The sequence below is a fragment of the Pleurodeles waltl genome, chromosome 2_2 (genome assembly GCF_031143425.1).
Source record: "Pleurodeles waltl isolate 20211129_DDA chromosome 2_2, aPleWal1.hap1.20221129, whole genome shotgun sequence".
Classification (NCBI taxonomy): Eukaryota; Metazoa; Chordata; class Amphibia; order Caudata; family Salamandridae; genus Pleurodeles; species Pleurodeles waltl.
The window spans coordinates 671,947,843-671,966,758 of NC_090439.1; positions in this window are offsets into that span (position 1 = coordinate 671,947,843).

An 18,916-nucleotide genomic window follows, 5' to 3' on the forward strand; every position below is an offset into this window, starting at 1 on the left:
ATTGATGGTAATCATTAAGTCTAAAAAGGAAATTTAATTAATGGAGACAGTAGAGGTAAACTTCAGGAAAGGGTCAAGCTCATTAACCCACGTGGTGAACGAGTCAACATGTTGTGTCTGACCTTGCCAAACGATCAAAATGTCATTGATATACCGACGGCACAATCGAATATTGCTGGAAAAAGGGTCAGTACTCTGTAATATATAACGTTGTTCAAAATCATACCTGTATAGACAGGCCAGACTGGGAGGAAAAGTACTCCCCATTGAAGATGCAGCTGGTGCTCAAATTGAAAAAAGTTTTCTGTCAATGCTATGGTAGCACACTGCATCACAAAATGAACAATAGTGGAAGAAGTTCAAAGCCTGTTCATAAGGACATTTTCCACTACCTGTTTTATGGCTTCCTTGGGTGTCTTAGTATATAAGGCTCCCACATCAAGGCTTGTAAGTGTTTGAACCTCCTAAGTAAAATTAATGGATTCAATCAAATTAAGGACATCTTTGGTGTCTGTCAGATATGTGGAAATCTCTTTCACAACAGTTTGTAAAAAGTGATCACAGAAGGTGGAAAAGAGTTCCAACACAGATCCTATGCCTGAGACTATTGGACGTCCCAGAGGTGGTAGTTTACCTTTGTGAATCTTGGGTAAACAATAAAAGTAAGAGGTGCAGAGTTGGGGAGTCTCCAAAATCTCAGCCTCCCTCTGGGATATCCAAGTATTGATTAGTGCTTCATGGATCATGGACTGTATCTGAGTTTGAAGTCTCTCTGCAGGGTCCCTTGAGATAGGAGATTAGTATGTAGAGTCACTCAGGAGACGTAGATACTCCTGTCTGTATTCCTGTGAATTCATAACCACAATAGCCCCACCTTTATCTGTTGGTTTTATGACAATGGTTTGGTCTGATGCCAGGGTTTGCAGAGCAATTCTCTCTTGGGTGCAAATGTTAACAAAAGAATCTACAGAACATAATTTAGCAACATCAGTCATGACTGCCTTTTCAAATGCAAGTAACTCACATGACATGGATGATGATGGGGGAACAAAGGAGAATGGTTTTCTAAGTCCAGAATCCTCCTTCAGAGGTTCACTAGGTGTGTCCTTGAAGAAGAAGAATAGGCAATTGTTTCGTAAAAATTAGGAAAGTTTGCAATCTAGTCAAAAGAGGTCTAGAAGATAGGTTCACCACTAAATTTTAATTGGCTGGTGTTTGCCCTGGCTCCTGGTCACCACCGGATGCTCTTCCCTGGCCCAGTGAACATGTCTGCCTCTTCCTCGGTGTGTGCCTCTTCCTCTGCCCCAGCCTAAAAAAGGCATGTAGGGCAACAAGGGATGAGGATGATAGAAAGGGTATGGGGATTGCCATGATAAAGGGTGATGTATCGGAAGTTGAGGTAGATTATAGTAGGGCTGCGGTATACCATTATCAGTGCTCCAACTATCTGAGGAGGAACTACTACTGTAAGTACATGTCTTCTTAAGGGAGGAAGTTGATTCCTCGGAAGAACGTGATTGGGTGTCAGCCTCGTAGTCCTCTTTGACATAGGAGTATGCATTTTCCTTGCTGAACTTATTTATGTCCTTTCGGAGTTTGGTAATCTTTTGTTGTGCTAAATATTATTTTGTTTCATTCAGCTCAGTATTAATTTCACCTAACCTACTTTTAAAGGCTGACAATGATACTGTCGTTTTTAGTGTACTCTCTGCCAAGTCGATCTGGATAGCTATTGAGTCAGCTATTCTTTTGGAAGTGTTGATAATAAAGACTAACCAATCCCTAGTGCACATCCTGGCAATCTGGGCCCAATCCTTTCTAAACACTAAGGTCCTCGTTACGACCCTGGTGGTCGGTGATAAAGTGGCAGTAATACTGCCAACAGGCTGGCAGTAATTACCGCCAAATTATGACCATGGCGGAAAGATCTCCGAAAGACAGTCAATGTACCACACCGACCGCCAGGGAGGAAACAACAGCCACCATGGCGGTAGCCACCTACAGCCTGGCGGAAATATTAAGACCTTGCAAACCACCACCTTTTCTGGGGCGGTACCAATGACATCAGAAGCCTGGCGGAAACAGAGCTCAGAAGTGAAAGGACGCACCACTGGAGACAAAGGGAAGGACCACACTGCCATAGAACTAGAACTGCATGTATTTTCAATGATATTCTACATTCTGCTCCACCGCGAACACTAACGCTGGTGAAGACGACGACGGTGAGTACAGCCGCCTAGCACACAAGGGAGGGGGGAAGGAAAACGACGGTGACACACCACGCACATCCCACACACACACCCCATACGCACAACCAGATGCACAATAAAGCAAGTTACTCCACCTAAATTGGCTGAATAATGCAAGGACGCAAATAATTCACTAAAGTGAGTGTAATATCAACACAGTACAAAAATAACTTAGCCAATGTTACAGTTATCTACAAATGTACAGAAAAAGGGACACTGCCCAGTCTTCATTTCGCGTGGGCCACATGGCCACAGGGCAAAGCCCAAGGCCCCACTTATCACCGTCATCAATATGGAGAGCACACTGCAGCGGCATCAGTTGGCAAATAGGCAGGCACCTCAGGGGGAGGTAGGGCACCTCAGCCAGATGCAGAAACAAGACCGCGAGTTCTGGAGGGGGCAACATGCCCTGTGCTTGGTCCTGGGAAGTGCAAGGCCACAGTCTCTTGAGTGGGTGTCTCCCACACTGGTCTGGAGGGGGCAACATGCCCTGTGCTTGGTCCTGGGGAATGCAAGGTCACAGTCTCTAAAGTGGGTGTCTCCCACACTGGATCTGGAGGTGGCAACATGCCCTGTGCTTGGTCCTGGGGAGTGATGGGTCGCAGTCTTTCAAGTGGGTGTCTCCCACACTGGTTCTGGAGGGGCAGCCCACCCAGCAGCCCATGGAGGCAGGTTTATATTGCATATGCCACTGTGCTGGTGTTGGTAGTGGTGGTGGTGGGAGGCTCCTGCACATCCCTTGCACCCTCGGATGGATGCACTGTGGTGGTGGTGGTGGTGGTGGTGGGAGGCGCCAGCATATCCCCTGCATCCTCGGATGAAGGCACAAACATGCTTGGTGGTGGGTGCTCTGTGACAGCAGCTGGTGCATGCTCCTGGTCCTTCTTGCCTGCTGGTGCAGGCTCCTTGCCCTTTGTGCCTGCTGGTGCAGGCTCCTTGCAATTCTTGCCTGCTGGTGCAGGTTCATTGTCCTTCTTGCCTGCTGCTGCAGGCTCCGTGACCTTCATGCCTGCTGGTGCAGGCTCCTTGCCCTTCTTGCCTGCTGGTGCATCCTCCTTGCCCTTCTTGCCTGCTGGTGCAGGCTCCTTCTCCTTCAGTATATGTGGCCTGGAATCCTTTCCACCATGAGTAGGTGCGGATGGAACTTGGGCCGTGGAATGTGTGACTGAGGTGCTTGGCTGGGTTCGTGATAGCCTGGTCATACGTGCAGGACGGGGGGAGGCATAGGGCGAGAGGTCAGTGTTAGATAGGAACAGTTTCTTAGCGACATTGGAGCGGGAAGAGGGAGAAGGAATGGGAGTAGAGCATGAGGGAGTGGTTGGAGGTGTCTGCCTACTGGATTTGGGTGAAGGTGCATGGGTTGTATGCTATTGAGGTGGATGGCTATTGGGTGTCTGAGTGCTTGCGTTTGTGTACTTTAGGAGGGGGGACAGACACAGGCCCTCATTACAACCCTGGTGGTAAATCCCGCTTTCCGCCGTGCTGAAGACCGCCAACATACCGTTGCGGCGTCAGAATTCCACTACAGGTATGACGACCCACATCTCGGAATCTACCACAATACAGGCACCCACACAAGTCCGCCACACCAAAGGTCAGTGATAAACTTGTGATACCAAAACCTACACGTCACACCAACAAGAATACGCCCACACTATCACGACCCACGAATCAACGTGGCGGTCTTTCAACAGCAGTAATTCATTGGCGGTACACACCGCTGCGCTCATACTACACACACATTTACAAAACACAACAACATTGGACAATTCAAAATACACACACCTGATACACATACACACACTACACCCACACACCCACAACATTATAAAACACACACCCACAATATCCACAAACCCTTACAACTAACAAATTTAGAAGAAGCCCAGAGAGAGATTAGCAAACACAACACCAGCATCCACAGACACACAACACTATCACTCATACAACATCCACGCACCTCAAACAACACACACTAACACAACCCCCTCACACATCACAACAGACAGCACCTCACACATCATCCATACCACATCATGGCACCTCAAAGACACCCCAGGTTTTCTGAGGAGCTCAGGGTCATGGTGGAGGGAATCATCCGGGTAGAGCCACAGCTTTTCGGATCACAGGTGCAGCACACCTCCATTGCAAGGAAGATAGTAGCTATGGCGGAGAATCATCAACAGGGTCAACGCAGTGGGATAGCATCCAAGAACACGGGATGACATCAGGAAGTGGTGGAACGACCTACGGGGGAAGGTATGTTCCGTGGTATCAAGATACCAGATTGCTGGACAGAGGACTGGCGGTGGACCCCCACCTCCTCCCCTACAACTAACAACATGGGAGGAGCAAGTCTTGGCAATACTGCACCCTGAGGGCCTCGCAGGAGTAGCAGGAGGCCTGGACTCTGGTAAGTCCTATCTTTATTACCAAATCTCCCTACCCCACCTGCATGCCATCACATACCCCCTTACCCTCACTCCCATCACTCCATCATCTCAAATATGTCCCACTATCACAACCCACACATCTCAATACCAAGGCCCTGCATGCAACACCTATGCATGGACCACCGTCACCAAAGCATGTCCAGTACAGATACCCACACAGACCCCAAACCAACTATCACAAAAGGGCAAACACAATTATGCAAGCACAGGAGTAGATGGTACCTCATCCAATGCACAAGATGGCACACACAGATACTAAAACTATGCATTTACAACCCAACAGGATCCATACCCAAGCGTCACCAGACAGGAGGTGCCAGACATATCCAGTCCCCCCGCAGAAGAGGGCGACAGTGATGACAGCAGATCTGCACGCCTGGATCAAGATGACCAGCCCGGCCCATCACGGACCTCTGGACAGTCTGTTCCCCTGCCACTGTCAGAAGCCACCACAGACCCTACCCCCTCAGGAAACACCACCACAGCACCCACCCAGCAGGCCCATCCCTCTGTGCCCAGGACACGTCAATCAGCAGTGTGTCCACCACTATAGGGAACCCAGGCAAACCCACCAACCCAAGAAAATCAGGGACCTGGGGTCAGTGGCAGTGGACACACGGATCAGGGGACAGAGGCACAGGATACCAGGGAAGCTGGGAGGAGTGCTGTGCAACAGGGGGAGGACAGGCCCAGGGAACCGACACTCCATGAGGCACTCTCCAACACCATGGGAGCATACCACCATTCCCTGGAGTCCATGGGCATGGTACTGGCCAAGTTTCAGGAGACCCAGAGGCTGCAGGAGGAACACTACCTGGGGACCAGGGAGGACTTGAAGTCCATTAACACATCCCTGGTCACCCTTTCAGGGGTGCTGGCAGACCTTGTCAACCTCATCAGGGACACAGTGGCACACAAACGGGCCCCTGACACTAGCCTGGACGATGAACAGACCTCCACCTCCGCCGGAGCTAGTGGATAGGAGGCACCGCCACAGGACCAACAGGCCACCAACACCCCACCCCATGCAGAAGGAGAACCACCCTGCAAATAGTCCCTGAGATCCAGAAACAAGACAGAGAACATTGCCAAGACACCAGCCAGGAAATAAGACCCTCCTGAATGTCACCCTTCTGTCCCACTTTGTCACCCTGTCCACCACAAACTGCCATTGCTCCCCTTCCCATGCCCCATTGGACAAAGCAACTGTGAGACCAAGAGACTGGATTCTGCCATGTACATTCCTCCACCATCACCCCAGACCATTGCACACACCCCTCCACTTATTAACAAAGAAATAAACACCCTTGAATCATAAAACAATCTGGAGTCAGTCTGTGCTTTCACAAATGTGTAATTGCAACATCTCTGAAATATTGCAATGTCATTGCACTTGTTCACATACCAATGTTACACAGCTGTAGGCCAGCAATAAACACAGCAGAGGGCATAAATTGGGACCCAGATCTGTGAAATGGAAAGCCAAAGTGACAAGTCAGGGTCCATACACAGAGTTAAAAAGGCAGATTTATGCTAGGTCCTACAATAGTATGAGATGTGGGAAGCAATTCCATCCTCTTACCTGTGTCTCACTGGAAGTATTGCATGATGATGTTGTTTTGGTTGTCTACATCTTCTTCTGCCTCCTCTTCTTCACTGTCCACAGGCTCCACAGCTGCCACAAGACCACCATCAGGGCCATCCTCCTGCAGAAAAGGCACCTGGCGTCGCAAAGCCAGGTTGTGCAACATACAGCAGGCCACGATGATCTGGCACACCTTCTTCGATGAGTAGTGTATGGATCCATCTGTCAGATGGAGGCACCGGAATCTGGCTTTCAGGAGGCCAAAGGTACACTCTATTATCCACCTAGTTCAGCCATGTGCCTCATTATAGCGTTCCTCTGCCCTTGTCCTGGGATTCCTCACTGGGGTCAGTAGCCATGACTGGTTGGGGTAACCAGAGTCACCTGCAAATATTGAGGGACAACTGTTAGACATCCTCCAAACATTAGGGAATCTCCCATACCCAGACAGCAAATGAAACTGTGTGGGGACTTTAGGCTCACCTATTTACCACACACGGTGCCTCTGGAATTGCCCTATCACATAAGGGATGCTGTATTCCTCAAAATGTAAGCGTCATGCACTGAGCCAGGATACTTGGCATTCACATGGGAGATGTACTGGTCTGCCAAACACACCATCTGTACATTCATAGAATGGTAGCTTTGCATTTTCTGTACACCTGTTCATTCCTGCGGGGGGGACAAATGCCACTTGTGTACCATCAATGGCACCAATGATGTGGGGGATATGTCCCAGGGCATAAAAGTCACCTTTCACTGTGGGCAAATCCTCCACCTGAGGGAAAACGATGTAGCTGCGCATGTGTTTCAGCAGGGCAGATAACACTCTGGACCACACGTTAGAGAACATTGGCTGTGACATCCCTGATGCCATGGCTACTGTTGTTTGAAAAGACCCACTGGCTAGGAAATGGAGTACTGACAGGACCTGCACTAGAGGGGGTATTCCTGTGGGATGGCAGATAGCTGACATCAGGCCAGGCTCCAGCTGGGCACACAGTTCCTGGATTGTTGCAAGATCAAGTCTGTAAGTGATAATTATGCGTCTGTCTTCCACTGTCGACAAGTCCACCAGGGGTCTGTACAACAGAGGATGCCGCTGTCTCATCACCTTCCCCAGTGGACGTGCCCTATGGAGGAGAACAGTGAGCCGAGGGTCATGCAACACATAGATTTCACAAGGCTGTTTAGCACAGAAGTGAACTATTCTTTGTGTGCCTTTGTCTGTCCTTATCCATGACCTAAATAGGTGTGACACAGTTATTTGGCGTGCCATGTGGCCCCCTGAAATGGCGGCTGCCTGAACTGTAAGGTGGGACAAGGGGAAATGCGGTAACTGGGCTGCCGTTGTACACCGTTGCGGTAGGTGGTCAAAGACCATGGTGCAATTCAGCATTGGTTATCATTGGGCCCTATGGGTTCCAAGAGTCAATGACGATGTACGCCGGTGGTTACAGTACGCACCGCCACAGACGTGACCGCCATTTTCTATCAGTTCCCTCACTTGATACCTGACCTTCAACAGGAGAGGACCTACACTACAAGTGCGGCTGTGACCTATGTCTGGAAGCGACAATGGCTATAGTGTCTGGGGAAAGGGCCCCTGCCTTCATTGCGGAGGAGTTGGAGAAACTGGTGGATGGGGTCCTCCCCCAGAACACGCAACTGTACGGTCCTCCAGACAAACAGGTGAGTAAACTGTGTGCATGGTGGATGACACATGATTGTATGGAGTGTCATGGATGGAAGAGACGGGGGGACAGGCCAGCAGGTGAGGATGGTGTGTGTATGTATTTCTGGGCCAGGGTGGGAGGTTTGTGGCCAATGTGTGAGAAGAACTATACAGGAGAGTAACATCCATTTTAACTTCACTTTTCCTCTAGGTCAGCGCCCACCAGAAGAAGGGGATTTGGCGTGCCATCGCCAAGGCAGTGCGGACCCTGGGGATCTACCATAGACGAAGCACCCAATGCTGGAAAAGATGGGAGGACCTGCGCTGCTGGACGAAGTAGATGGTGGAGGCCCAGCTGGGGATGGCCTCCCAACACAGAAGGGGTGCCCGTCACACAATGACCCCCCTGATGTACCGGATCCTGGCGGTGGCATATCCTGAGTTGGATGGCCCTTGAGGGCATCACAGCAGCCACAATTCACACTCTCATTCTGCTGACTTGGTGCGCATTACAAGGTGTCTGGGTGGGGAAGGTGGGCTGTGGGTTCCCCTAGGCCAGGGCAGACGCACAAAGGTAGATTCATTGATTTGCAGCCTCATTCCCTGTCCAACCCCAAAGGTGGTATTTGCCCTCAACACCTAGTCAGGCTCCTATGGCTTCCAGCTGTGCATAATATGGTTCTCGACAGAGTCCCCTATGGGCATGTGCTTTTCCCCTGCCCTGTCAGTGCATGGCTTAGTGCATAGGGCTGCTCCCTGTGTGTTGTGTCCGCCAACGGTAGTGGTGTTGCATGCATTGACCATGTGTCTCTTCTGTCTTCCCCCCACCTTTTTGTTTTGTAACCCTGTCCTTGCGTGCATTAGCATCATCTGGCGGAGGAGCAGTGGCACCGGAGCAGTAGGGAGCTGCATCCCACATGGCCCTGAAGGGTGAAGTAACGGTGTCTGAAGGCACCAGTGGGACGGACGGCGAGGGGAGCTCCACGACAGGGACAGAAGCAGACACCAGCGACAGTGACTCCTCCTCTGATGGGAGCTCCCTTGTGGTGGAGGCCATCTCTGTGCCTACCGCAACAACAGGTACAGCCGCCATCCCCCCTACCAGCACCACCCTCCCAGCAGCCCCTCATCGAGTTTCCTGTGCCCGCTCACCCAGGAGGGTGGGCATCTCCTTCGCCTCAGGCACCCCAGGCCCTGCCCCAGTCAATCCTGCTGCCTTCAGTGAGGAGTCTATTGACCTCCTGAGATCGTCACTGTTGGGCAACCAACCATTTTGAATGCCATCTAGGGTGTTGAGAGGCATCTGCAGCAAACAAATGCATACCTGGAGGGCATTCATTCTGGCCAGACGGCCCAACAAAAAGCATTTCAGGCTCAGGTCTCAGCACGGATGGCAGCCATTGTCCCTGTGTCCAGCCTCCCCTCCAACTTCCTCTACCCAGACCCAATCCTCTGTACCTTAGCCTATCCCAAGCACACCATCAGACCAGTACACACACTCATCAACACACAAGAGTGGAGATGGCAAACATAAGCACCACACATCCCACCAGCACTCACACAAGCACCATCCCCATGCAGACACACCAACATCCACTGCCTCCCCTGTGTCCCCCTCCTCCACGTCCTCCTCCTCCCTCCCTGTCTCATCTCCACTCACACCTGCATGCACTACATCTTCATCCACTACCTCCATCACCAGCACGCCCATCACCAGACACCGCTCACGTGCACTCACCACCCCCACTAACATTCACACATCCCCTGTGTCCTCTCCCAGTGTGTCTGTGAGCTCTCCTCCCAAACTACACAAACGCAGGCACAGACCCAACCAATAGCCATCCACCTCACAACAGCCTCTGGCCCATGCACCTTCACCCAAATTCAGCAGACGTACACCTCCTACAACCACTACCTCTTCCTCCACTCCCAAACCCCCTCCATCTTCCTCTCCCAGTGTGTCTAAGAAACTCTTTCTCTCAAACGTTTACCTCTTCCCTACATCTCCCCCCGTCCTTCCCCTAGGGCCAGGCTGTCCAGGTTCCAGCCCAGCACCTCAGCCACCAAATCCTCCAGCACAGTGTCTCAGCAAGTCTGGTCACATCGCCGGCAGCACCCATCAGGGCTGCTATTTTGCCACCTAGTGAGGCCAAGGAGCATGTGATTCTGCCACCTGCCAAGGTCAGGACAGGGCACAGAGGCTCCAGCTGAGGGACCAGAGTCACCCCTTCTGTCAACCACAACATCAACCAGTACGGCGGTGGACACCGCCACCTGCACCGCCACCTGCACCACCACCAGCACCGCCACCTGCACGTCTGCTGCCTCAGCAACAGTCCTCAGCATCATCCCCAGTGGGCAGCCATCCAAGGCTGCAAGAGACGTCCTGCTGTGTCCCTCAACAGGTGCAGAAACATGCACCACCGCCAGCACCTCCACCACAGACACCGCCACCAGCCCCACGACAGTGCCACCACAGCTGACATGACAATCATCCCCAGTGGCCAGCCGTCCGAGGCTGCAGGAGACGTCCTGGACCCTGCCTGTACATGAGGCAAGACTCCCAGCACTGTTTGTACCAGCAGGTGGCAGACAAAGTCGCAGCAGGGTAGAGTGTGTCTCTGCCTCCATGGAGTGTCATGCTACCTGTTCCCAGGCAATCTCATGGCACACACAGCCAGGTGAGGGAATGGGACCTGCCCCACTGCATGTGAAGCACTCTGGGCACCAAGCCCCCTCTAGAACCAGTGGAGATTCACATCCACTACCTCTGTCCTTGGCAGGATGAAGCACTCTGGGCACAAAGCCCCCTCCAGAATCAATGGCGATTCACACACACTATCTCTGTCCTTGGCAGGATGAAGCACTCTGGACACCAAGCCTGCCCCAGAATCAGTGGAGATTCACATCCACTACCTCTGTCTTTGGCAGGATGAAGCACTTTGGGCACAAAGCCCCCTTCAGAACCAATGGAAACTGTTATCCTTATGAGACTGTGGCTTAGCACCCCCCAGGATAAAGCAGTGGGCAAACCACCCACTGGAGAGACTTGAGAGACTGTGGCTTTGCACTCCCCAGGATAATGCAGTGGGCAACCCACCCACTGGAGAGACTTGAGAGACTGTGGCGCTGCACTCCCCAGGATAAAGCAGTGGGCAACCCAACCATTGGAGAGACTTGAGAGACTGTGGCTTTGCCCTCCCCAGGACCAATCAGTGGGCATGGAGCCCCCTTGTGGAGCAGTGGCATCGTCCATTCATCCGGCGGAGGTGCCCCTCCTCCCCGTCCCCTCCCCCTGAGGTGCCTGTTTATTTGATATCTGATGCCACTGCAGTGTTCTCTCCGTTTCGAGTCAGGTATCTTGTGTGGGCTTCACCCATGCATTTTGGGACACTGATCCACGGACAATGATTTCATTAATATCCGGACTTGTGCAGTTGGTGTACATATTTGTATATACTGATTTTTTTATTTGGCCTATCTGATATTTAATTGTTCACACTCATTACAATCATTTCCTTTTGTCCTTGCATTCTTCCAGGGGGTGACTGGGTATTTCTGTAATGTTGCTGCATGTATTTGTGTGTATGGTGTTGTGGGTGAGGATGGGGGATGGGGGTGCTGCGTGTTGAGTGTGTGTGTCACTCTCTTTTCCCTCCCCCACTCCCATGTGTGCTAGGTGCAGTACTCACTGTGGTCATCGCCAGCGTCTTTGCTGCTCCTGATACAAGAGGAGGTAGACCAGCGTGGGCAGCAACTGTAGTTCTGGCTCCATGGTGCCCTGGTTGTTCGTAAAGTGTTGAAAGGTGAATGGTTTCCTTTCCAAGTCCTGTTTCTGACATGCTTTTGATGGCGTTGGTACCGCCCCGGGAAAGGTGGCGGATAGGTGTGTTGTAATACAGTGGGTGGAGCCTTGTGTTCTGCCTGTCTGTTGCCGGTTACCGCCGTGGTGTTTGTTTCTACCCCCATGGCGGTCAGAGTGTTAAAGTGGCTGTCTTTGTTGGTAGTTTCCGCCATGGTCGTGATTCCATTTTTTTTTTTGCCGGCCTGTTGGCGGTATTACCGCTGCTTTAACACCGACCGCCAGGGTTGTAATGAGGGCCACAGTGGGAGTGGACACAGTGGACATGTGCATGGATGTTGTGGAGGTGTCTGCCAGTGAGGTGTGTGTACTGCTTGGTGTGGTGATGGTGCTGGTAGTGGATGATGATGTACTGTATGCAGGTGTGAGTGTGGACATGACTGGGAGGGACGTGATGGAAGGGGAGGAGGAGGAGACAGTGGAGGCAGTGGATGTTGTAGGGTCTTCAACTGTATGTTGTTTACGTGAGTGCTTGTGGGATGAAGTGTGGTGCTTGTGTTTGCCTATGACATTGTTGGGTGTTGTCCTGTGTGCATGCTGATCTGGCTGTGTGCTCGGGATGGGTTGTAGTAAAGGAGAAGGGGATTGGGAAGAGGAAGTTGGAGGGGGGCGGTAGAAATAGGGAAAATGTCTGCCATCAGCGAGGAGGCTAGAGCCTGGATCGATCTCTGATGGGCCGCCAGTCCAGAGTGAATGCCCTCTTGGAATCCATTAGATTGTTGCATCTGGGCTGCCAGCCCCTGTATGGCATTCACAATGGTTGACTCCCCTACAGAGATGGATCTCAGCAGGTCAAAAGCCTCCTCACTCCGGGCAGCAGGGCTCACTAGGGCAGGGCCTGAGGTGCCTGGGGCGATTGAGATGCCCACCCTCCTGGGTGAGTGGGCATGGGCAACTCAATGAGGGGCTGCTGGAAGGGCGGTGCTGGTACAGGGGTGGCGGCAGCACCTGTAGCTGTGGTGGTCACAGAAGTGTCCGCCACCACCAGGGAGCTTCCATCGGAGGAGGTATCTGTGTCTGAATTAGCCCCTCCAGTCTCTGCTGTGGTGCTCCCCTCACCCTCTGTCCCACTGGTGCCCTCAGCATTGGTGGACTCTGCCTCCTGGGTCCTGTGGAATGCAGCTCCCTCCATCACCGGTGCCCCTGCTCCTCCACCAGATGATGCTAATGCACATAAGGACAGGATGACAAAATACGAAAGGGGGGAGAGAGACAAATGATACACTGGGTCAATGTCTGCACCAAAACCACCATTGGCGTACATGGCACCCTCACATACAGGGAACAGGCCTACGCACTATGCATTGCACCACCACTGATATTGCTAGCCACCAAGGCATGAGGAGGGGCACATACCGCCAAATGCAGCACACCTGGGACCTATGCATCTCTGACCAGTAGTGGATGCTTACAAGCTAGGTAGGCAGGATTATTGCTTCATAACTCTAGCCACCAGATGACCTACACTGCTATGTCAGGCCTGGCCCAGGGGCATCCACTAACACACATCCACCAACCGAATACCATCCCAACAGCCATAAGTTGTAATGATACCCACTGTACACGCCCCCTTGTGGCTGCTGTGATGCCTTCAGCGCCCATCCAGCTCTGGATAGGCCACCACCAGTATGCGGACCATCTCTGGGGTCAGTGTTTGACGGGTACCCCTTCCTTGTTGGGGGGCCATCCCCAGCTGGGCCTCTGCTGTCTTCCGTGCCCAGCTTCTCAGGTCCCCCCACCATTTCTGACAGTGGGTGCTCTGCCTGCCAGAGACCCCCAGGGTCTGCACCTCCTTGGTGATGGCACACCATATACCCTTCTTTTGATGGGCGCTGACCTGCAGAGGTAATACACACAGGAAACACCATTAGACAAACAGTCCAGCTTGTTACACATATGGCCCACCATACCTGTTTCCATCACCATTGGCACACACATAGCCCAGCACACAGCGTGTATACCGCAAAGAAGACATCCACCCCCCTTACATCGAGCCCTTCACACAAACAACTCCATGCATTCATGCCACATGCATCGTGCTCACAGGGTACTCACCTGTTGGTCTGGAGGCCCATACAGTAATCAGTACTGGGGTAGGACCCCATCGACCAGTCTTCCCAACTCCTTCGAAGTGAAGGCCGGGGCCCTTTCCCCTATCACACGGGCCATGGTGGGTTCCAGACACAGGTCACAGCAGTACCAGCAGTGTATGTCCTCTCCTATGGAAGGTCAGGTAGCAAGTGAGGCATACGATAGAAAATGGTGGTCACGTCCGCAGTGGTGTATACCGTCACCAACGGCGTAGATCACCATTGACCAGTGTACCCCATAGGGGCCAATATTAACCAATGAGGAATGGCACTGTGGTTCCCAACCGCCTCCTGCCACGGTGCACAATGTCAACAGAATTACCTCACTTCCACCTGTCCCTCCACACAGGACAGTTGGACGCCATTTCGGGGGGGGCAGCCCTATGGATTCATGCTGTGTTGCAAGACAAATAGGCACATACTGGATAATTCACACTGACCCATTACAAGTGTACGGATTGAAAACTACTGTTGTGGCTCCGATGTTCAGTTTGTGACAGCCTCCTCACGCTTGTGTCCCTTAGATACCTACTGCTGTGGATGAATAGGAGATGAGACATGCCCCCGTGTACAGACCCCTGGTAGACTTGGCAACACTGAAGGACAAGCACATAATCCTCACCAATAGACTTGACAGGGTCACAATCACAGAGCTGTGTGCCCAATTGGAGCCTGACCTGATGTCTGCTATCTGTCACCCCACTGGGATCCCCCATCTTGTGCAAGTGCTATCTGTACACCATTTCTTTGCAACTGGTTCTTTCCAAATGACAGTGGGCTTGGCAGCAGGAATGTCACAACCAATATTTTCATTAGTGCTGACAAGAGTGTTGTCTGCCCAGATAAAACACATCTGCTGCTACATTCTTTTCCCCCAGGTTGAGGATTTGGCCACAGTAAAGGCCAAGTTTTATGCAATGGGACATATTCTCAACATAATTGGGGTGATTGATGGTACACATATTGCATTTGTCCCCCCCACCAGAATGAACAGGTATTAAGGAATCGTAAGATTTTCCACTCCATGAATGATCAGATGGTATGCTTGGCAGCCCAGTACATCTCCTGTGTCAATGCTAAGTACCCTGTGTCAGTGCCTGATGCCTTTGTCCTAAGGAATAGCAGCATTACAAATGTGATGGACCAAGTAAAGAGGCACAGGGTGTGGCTGGTACGTGAGCCCTGGTTCCCACAAAGTAGATGTTGGTGTATGGGTATGGTGTGGGCCATATACGATAGTGTGTGGCTAAATGTTGTCCCTCAATATTTTCAGGTGCCTCTGGTTACCCAAACCTATCATGGCTGGTGACCCTTGTGAGGAATGCCAGGACAAGGGCAGAAGAATGTTATAATGAGGCACATGAGTGAACTAGAAGGATCATTGAAAGGACCTTTGGCCTCCTGAAGGCCATGTTCCAGTGCCTCCATCTCGCAGTCTATCTATCCTGTGCTACTCAGCCAAGAAGGTCTGCCAGATAGTAGTGGCATGCTGCATGTTGCACAACCTGGCCATCAGACGCCATGTCCCTTTTCTGCAGGAGGAGGAGACTGGAGATGCCCGTGTGGCAGCAGTAGACCATGTGGACAGTGAGGACAAGGAGGCAGAGGATGAAGATGAGGACAACAGACATCAGTTATACAACAATACTTCCAATGACACACAGGTAGGACAGTGTAACTTCACATTTCATTGACCTTGGTTGTAATCTGTGTGGCAATGGCATGCTGATATTTCCCACTTTTTTGCCCACTTACTGTTCCCTCTGGCAATTAATTTTGCAGATGTTGGTGACTTGACATATACTCCTGGTGTGATCACAACAGCCAGATACAGGTCATTAATCTATGCTCATGCTATGTACAATTAATTTGCAATGTTTGTACCTGTTTCAAATAATACATATTTGATATACATGACATACTCCAAATGGATTTTTTTCAAAGGGTGTTTATTGAAGTGCTAAAATATAGGGGGCAAGTGCAATGGGATGAGGTGATGATGGAGGAAAGTCCAGGCTATTGTTTCAGTCTGCACAAGTGCATTGTCCAAAGGGGAGCAATGGCAGTTCAAGGTGGACAGGGTGACTGGGTGGAACACCAGGGTGTGACAATCAGAGAGTATCATTTCCTGGCGGGGGTCTTGGCAAGTGTCTCTGGCTTTTGTCTGGATTGCAGGTAACGTTTGTGGGGTGTTTCACCTTCTGCAGGGGGAGGGGTGCTTGTGGCCTGTGAGTTCTGTGGCAGGGCCTCCTCGACACAAGCAGCAGCTGAAGTGGAAGGTTGTTCAGATGTCTGGCTAGTGGCAGGGGCCCGTTGGTGTGAGACTGCCTCCCTCATAATGTTGTCTATGTGAGCCAGCACCCCTGCTAGGGAGATCAGGGTGTTAATGGCCTGCAAGTCCTCCCTGATCCCCTGGTACTGTCCCTCCTGCAGCCACCTGTTCTCCTGCACGTTGTCCAGGATCTGGCTCATCGTGTCCTGGGAATGTTGATAGGCTCCCAGGATCTCGGAGAGTGCCTCCTGGAGGATCGGTTCCCTGGGCCTGTCCTCCCCCGGTGCACAGCACTACTCCCAGTTTCCCTGTTGGCCTGTGCCTCTGTCCCCTGAACCCTGTGCCCACTGCCACTGACCCCAGGTCCCTGATTGTCTTGTGTGCGAGATGTGGCCTGGGGTCCCTGTAGAGGTGGGCACATTGCTGATTGGCGTGTCTGGGCGGACAGAGGTGTGGGTACGTTGGGAGGGTGCTGTGGTGTTGGAACCTGATGGGGAGGCTCTGTGGTGGTCTGTGACTGGGCTTGTGTAACGAGCAGTCCAGTGGTCCCTGATGGGCCAGGTAGGTCGTCCAGATCCTGAAGACCAGAGTAACTGTCATCACTGTGGGCCTCTTCTTTTGGGGCACTGGAAATTGCAGGCACCTCCTCTCCGATGACATTGGCTGGGGTAGCTGTGGGGATGTAAATTATGTATTGTGGTTAATGTGTCTGACATATTGTATATCCGTGGCTTCCCCTCTATGGTTGGATTTGCCCTGCCAGCTTTCACTTGTGTATGTTAGTGTATGGTGGGATTGTTAGTTCTCTATGGTGTGCATGCTTTGGTGATGAGTGTCCATGCAGGGCTGTGAGGGAGGTCCATGCATTGGTACAGCATGCAGGGCTTGGCATTGGGATGAATGAGATGTGAGGGTGGAGTGTGTGGGATGTAGTGGAGTCATGAGAGTGAGGGTGATGGGTTGAGATGGCATGCAGATATGGGTGGTGATAATAGTAGAGAGTTGACTTACCAGAGTCCAGTCCTCCTCCAACTCCGTCCAGGCCCCCAGGATGCAGTATTGCCAAGACTTGCTCCTCCCATGCTGTGAGTTGTGGGGGAGGAGGTGGGGGTCCACCACCAGTCCTCTGGATAGGGAGCTGGTGTCTTGCTGCTATGGAACGTACCTTCCCCCGTAGGTCATTCCACCTCTTCCTGATGTCATCCCCAGTTCTTGGGTGCTGTCCCATGGCATTGACCTTGTCCACGATTCTCCGCCATAGCTCCATCTTCCTAGCTATAGATATCTGCTGCACCTGTGCTCCAAATAGATGTGGCTCTACCCTGAGACACTTTCCTCCAGTATGACCCTTAGCTCCTCCTCTGTGAAACAGGGGTGTCTTTGTGGTGCCATGGGCATAATGTGAGGTGTGTTGGTGAGGGTGTATTGGGTAATGTGTTTGGGTGTGTTATGTGGAGTGCATGAGTGATGTTTAGGTGTGAGTAGTGTGTGGCTCTAGTTGTGTCACTGGTCTTCGTGTCTCTCTGATGGTAATGAATTGTTATTGTAAACAGCTGTGGGTAATGTGGGTGTGTGTTTAATACTGGTGTGGGTGTATGGGTGTGGTGTGTGTATGGGTATCAGGTGTGTGTTGTTGGAATTGGCCAATGTGGTGTTGTTTTATATGTGGGTGTCCATTGTGAGCACGGCAGTATGTACCGCCAATGGTTTACCGCCTTTGAATGTCTGTCGTGGTGATTTGTGGATCATAATATGGTGAGCGTAGTTCTGTTGGCGTAACGTGTGGGTTTGGATACCACCAGTTTATCACTGACATTTGGTCTGGCGGAGTTGTGTATGTGGCTGAATTGTGGCAGATTGGTGTGTATATGTCATAACATGGTGAACAAATATCCTCAGCCGCGGTGGTGAGTTTGGCGGCCATCAGCCTGGCAGTAAGTGGGATTTACTGCCAATGTAATAATGAGTGCCTAGGTCTTATAAAAGGATTGTGGGTATGTTAGACACAATCAGACCATTCGGGACAATATTAGCCCATAAATATTCTGTCATAATAGTCCCATGAAGTATTGTTTTGATAAGGTGCAGTTTAAGTGAAGACAACTTATCCCAGTCTCACTTAAGGCTTCCTGAGGGCCCAGACCCATCACTGCCAATAATGGAAGGTATTTGAAGTATGGCTGAAACCACGTAATCATCAAAACTTAGGCCCTGGAAATCATCCATCTCAGGGCCACAATAATATAACAAGTAGAAAAAAATTAAATAAATGAGTCCCACTGCTGAGCCGCTGTGCTAACCTACACAATCAAAGGAGGGACATGGAGAGTAATGGTCCAGTGTACAGACTCTGTATTAGTGATTCAATGCATATGAGTACACTGTTCCAGAGAAAATGTGTGTTAAACTCCACTAGGCACTTATATATCTAGAAGCAAATGCCCGTACACACCCGATGGATGTCATGCTTCATCATAGGGCTTGCTCTTCGTCAGACAGGTGCTGCAGTGTCTGATGGGCCCACCACAAGGGGGCGCTCTGCCAGAGATGTTAACTAGAGACCCATGCCGTGGTTTGGATCACTACCACAGCTGTTCTGTGCGCTGGAGTTCTGAACTGGATCCACGCAAAACATACAAGAAAAGTTGCATGTCCTTTGGACAATGAAGAAGAGTTGTTGAGAGTACCAACAACTACCAGCCCAACCTCAGAGCCGGAAAGAGGAGAAAA